We start from the raw sequence: 5,584 nt of genomic DNA, 5'->3' as shown, positions 1-5,584 counted from the left end.
AAAGAAAGAAAGGAAGGAAGGAAGAAAGGAAGGAAGAAAGGAAGGAAGAAAGGAAGGAAGGAAGGAAAGAAAATTATCATTATATTCTCTTTAAGTTAGTTAATGAAGAAAAAAAGATTTAAAATATTTTAAATACAACATTCTTTGTTTGCTACAATATTCATTATCTTTAACAGAAGAATGAAATAACTTAAGCCCTTACATGGTACATAGACTGTAAATTATTTTCCTTAAAATGTTCAGTGAATATGCATATACATTCAATAATCTGTTTGTATATGTGTACTCTTTATATATTTGCATATTTCAACTTCCCACATAAAACTAGTAATTTTCATTTATGTGTGTAAGTACAAGTGTATGTGTTCCCAGATTTTTCATATTTTATATGTCTGTAAATATATGTTTGTTTACATGCACATAAATAGAAGTATTTTGCTTTAGATATAACTGCTCTCCCTGCATTCATTACAGATTCCCCAGTACTTCATAAAAATTAAGTACAAGAAAGAACTGAAAATTGATCACAGTGACTTTTTTATAATTCTGGAAAGTTTCACTGCTAGAAGATATTGCACACATAAATTATGATTGTTAGTACTAACAGTTTAGATAAAGTCTGTGCTATTATCTATGTAAAGTCTATGTATTATTACAGCTGTGGTGATTTGACTGGTGGCAACATCTACAATAGCACACTATGTGTGCTATGGCAGTTAGAAGTAAGGTTAAAAACTAGTTTATATTTGATATGTGCCTTAGCAGGTGCGTATGCTTAAGCCTGAAAAATGTTCCCAATCTCCACAGATCCCATTTGGAAATATGTGCTTCACAGAGAGGGGGAGACTGGTGAATTATTAAACCTTTAGACATTAATGAACATTCTTAAAGCTAAATAATTTTATTAAAAATTCATGAAAATTGACCAACCGTTTAACACAACATAGGCAACTGTCTGATAAAGAGACAGTGTCTTTTCATTTGGTCATAGTGTGTTCAATAATTTAAAAGACAAATGAAATAGAGTTTTGCATTATGCTGATAATATGTCAGAAATAAATAAAGGATCTGAGAAACGTATTCCTTTTGTCTTACTTCCACAGTTTGTGATTATTTCTGTAGCAAAGAAAATTAGGCTTTTAAGAGACAAGAAGCAGCAATTAGAAAATATAGAAAAAAAATATATATATATATATATGATTCTTTACTTCTTCAAACTAGTGATTCAATAAATTGAGAAGAATAAATAGCCATCATTCCTTTATGATATGTGTACAGAGAACTGAAATATTTAATGTAGTGTTCTGAATCCTAATTGTCATACATTTCGCAGAGAGTCCCAGAAGAGGGATTTATTTACTCTCAAATAGAGGGGACATTTTTTTCTGTCTCCCAGTAGGTTTCATTTCATTTCTGAGTACAGTAACAGATTATCTTTTTTCCTCTGTAACACTTTTGTTTTAAAATACAATACAGTGGAGTACAAAGCTAATGTTTTCTCTTGCATTTTGCATTTTATCCATGATATTTTTGGAAAATTCCAGCTAGCATATCTATCCAAAATATGTACTTGGGCTAACTAGTTTTCTCTTTTCAAAGAAATATGACACCTTTTGAACTTCTGACAACAGTAATCAAGTATGGGTAAAAGTATTCTGTTAGTTCTTTCTGCATTTTGAGAACAACCTTTGAAAATATATTGGTTATGATGACAACATGTTATACTCTGGTATCAGCTAGAAGGATATAAAAAGTCAACTGCTAAAATTAGATTTAAAATAATAATAAAATAGCAGATCTGAATATATTTCAGCTAGTTTTAAAACACTCCACTAAGGACTAAGTCAATTCCACACAAGCAAGAATGGTCACCTACTGCAAGCCAGATATCCTGATATTGATCTGAAGAGTGGCAACTCAGCAGATGACATGGAACTTAATTTGCAATGTTTTTATTAATGCAAACTAACATGGGTTTATAAAAATCTTTTCAAAATTATTGGATATCTTTTTTATGAGAATTAAAATTTGAAGTGCTTTTTTAATTTGAAATTTTAGTTGAAAGATTGTCCTTGCATGTATATCTGACAGTGTCAGAGTGCTACATTATGTGACCTTGAGAAAAATACTATGAATATGTTTTATGTTGATTATTTCAAAGGTTAACCAATTGTTATCAAAGTTTAATTTTAAACTGGGGCCATGAGATAGGGGTATTAACTGCTCAGGTTCTTTAAGCAACACGTGAAGAGAGCTGCTTCAGAACCCAAGTTAACTTGACACTGAGGCGACTTCTTAGACCTAGATCAAGATATCAGCTGCACAGTCTATTCAGACATGTCCCACCTGCTGCCTGTAGGCCATATGTGACCCAACACAGCTCATAATGTGACCACCCCCTGCCCAATGACATCATGGTAGCTCTGTTCACCTCAGTGTGGCTTGTCTGGGCCTGGGCACACAACCATCACTGAGCAACAATGGAACACTGGTGAACTATTAAACCCATCTGGTCTAAAATCAGGGCATGGGGAAGGTGCTGTGCAGTGCTAAATCAAGTTATGCTAATGACGTTTATGGATTTTGATGCATTGGCTAAACATAGTTCAGTGAACAGTGAAAAAGATGCTACTTTGTTTTCCATTTAGATAAAGGAATTTGAGAACAGGTTTCAAGATTTGCAAAAGAAAAAAAAAGGGGGGGGGGTTGTTTGTTTGTTTTTGTATATTTGTCTGTCCATTTTGAGTCAACATAAATACATTACCTGCAAGTTTTCACATGGAATGCATAGGGTTCCAATCCAAAATTTGTTCACATCTCTTTATCAGAGATTTATAAGCCCTATTTTACCAGAGAGAAATATGTATCACTACAGAGTCATGCCTTATTCATATCATTTTTTTTTGGCAGTGAGTACATTTGTGAACGATTTTCAAGGATGAATTACAGAAAGGGTAAATTTTTATCAAAAATCTCTGATGAATACTCTGAGAACTCACTATGAATTGCAACCACTATCAAACCAGGCTGATACACTAGTTTCACAAGAATGATGTCATGTATCCCATGAGTTTTATGTTTTTCTTGCTCTATTTTTTTATGTTTTAATTTTTAAAAAGGTTGTTTTTTTTGTTGTTTTTTTTGTTTGTTTGTTTTTTTTTTTTTTACTTATGCACATTAGCTACATGATATATTATGAGGGCTCCTCCGAATGTAATACTTCTTATTTTATTATGCTGGCCCAAAATTTCAAAGGCATATGACAGTGATGTGGCAGTAAAGGTTGAACATTCCAAATAATATTCAGTTACGTTTTGTCCCAGTGTGACAGATGGCAGTAGAAGGACATCTGACAAAATGTTGTCTGACATGGAAGTGTGTGTGAAGTAAAGGAGTGTCACTGAATTCCTTCATGAGGAAAAAATGGCATGCATTGACATTCATCAATGTTTGCTGAACATTTATGGAGACCAGACAGTGGATGTGAGAACAATGAGGTGGTGATAGTGCATTTCAGCAGTATCAACAGTAACAAGTTACCTCTGCTGATGCAGATTGTTACAAGAGTGGAATGCAAGCTCTTGTTCATTGCTGGTGAAAATGTATAGCTAATGGTGACAGTCATGTGGAAAAAAAACTGTTTTGTAGCTGACAATTTCCTCTATCACCTAGTGCTATTGTGTGCTTTGTAACTGTTGTAGTTTCCATGGAAATAACTAGGCTGCATTACTTTTGGAGTAATCTACATAGATGTGGCCCTAGACAATTCTTCTTCACTCAGGCTCTGGCAAGCCACAAGGTTGGATATCCATGGACTAGATGTTGCTCTCCACCCTTAACAGTCTCTACCTTTCTCCTTAAGAGCTAAATGAAAATTCTGTTCTAAAATGCTGTCAAATGATCTGTTTTGGGAATTGAAACATTATCCCACATAAGAAAATCAAAATTCAGCACCTGCTACTACCATTCCTGTCTAGAAAAGTTTATCTTCTAGTTTTAAGAATCACAGAATCACAGAATCATAGGGGTTGGAAGGGACCTCCAGAGATCATTGAGTCCAACCCCCCTGCCAAAGCAGGTTCCCTACACCAGGTCACACAAGTAGGTGTCCAGGCAGGTCTTGAATATCTCCAGAGAAGGAGACTCCACAACCTCCCTCGTCAGCCTGTTCCAGTGCTCCATCACCCTCACCATAAAGAAATTCTTGTTCACTTCTGTGCAGAACTTCCTATGCTGCAGCTTATGTCCGTTTCCCCTTGTCCTGTCTCCAACACTGCTGAAAACAGTCTGGCCTCGCCACTCTGCCCCCCATACCTTAGATATTTATAGACCTGGATCAGGTCCCCTCTCAGTCTTCTTTTCTCAAAGCTAAATAGACCCAGTTCACTTAGCCTTTCTTCATAGGGGAGATGCTCCAGGCCCTTCACCATCTTTGTAGCCCTCCGCTGGACTCTTTCCAAGAGATCCCTGTCAAGAATGTTTCAGGATCAATTTTTAGTACTGCTGTTAATGCAGGTCCATTGTGTAGAAATGATCTAAAGGTTTATTAGATTAAAGGGAGAACAAAATTTTTCCTATATTCATATTTTACAAAATCATCATGTAGAGACTTTGCCAAGCTTTGTGATATTTGAAAAACTTACCTCCAATCTCTTCTTTTATATGTGAAGAGAAATGCTCGAGTTGAAGAAATTGATCTTATTTATTAGAATCATAGAATGGCCTGGGTTGAAAAGGACCACAGTTATCATCGAGTTTCAACCCCTCTGCCACGTGCAGGGTTGCCAACCACTAAACCAGGCTGCCCAGAGCCACATCCAGCCTGGCCTTGAATGCCTCCATGGATGGGGCATCCATAACCTCCTTGGGCAACCTGCTCTGGTGCATCGCTACCCTCTGTGTGAAAAACATCCTCCTAATATCTAACCTAAATCTCCCCTGTCTCAGTTTAAAACCATTCCCCCTTGTCCTATCACTATCCATCCTAGTAAACAGTCATACCCCCTCTTGTTATACGCTCCTTTCAAGTACTGGAAGGCCACAATGAGGCCTCCCCAGAGCCTTCTCTTCTCAACAAGCCCAGTACCCTCAACTTTTCTTTATAGGAGAGGTGCTCCAGTGCTCTGATTATCTTAGTGATCCTCCTCTGGACCCATTGCAAGAGTTCTGTGTCTTTCTTGTGCTGGGGGCTCCGGGCCTGATTGAAATTAGTTGATCCTTGAAGCTGCCTATACATATGGCAAGTTCAGAGATCAATTCCAGAGTGAAAACCAGAATGCATGATTTTTTCTTTTTGGAAAAGAATGATAAAATAACATAAAATAAAATAAAATAAATAAAATAGAAAGCTACAAAATTTTCGTGAGCAATAGGGTAGCTTGAATTTGATACTACCTCCCACCCATTCTTTTAATCCCAGCACCGCCACACTAGAACACACACACCTTAGCCTGACTATGAGATCGGTGCAGGATTTTTAAATCACCAAAGAGTGAAGAGGAAATTGATAATATGTTAGCTGCATTCTTGGTCATTGCTTTAAGTTCTAAGTTATTTCTTAAAAGTGAGCTTGCAGATCACTTTT

Source organism: Meleagris gallopavo, chromosome 1, assembly GCF_000146605.3.
Source record: "Meleagris gallopavo isolate NT-WF06-2002-E0010 breed Aviagen turkey brand Nicholas breeding stock chromosome 1, Turkey_5.1, whole genome shotgun sequence".
NCBI classification, from domain to species: Eukaryota; Metazoa; Chordata; class Aves; order Galliformes; family Phasianidae; genus Meleagris; species Meleagris gallopavo.
This window is presented reverse-complemented; position numbering follows the sequence as displayed.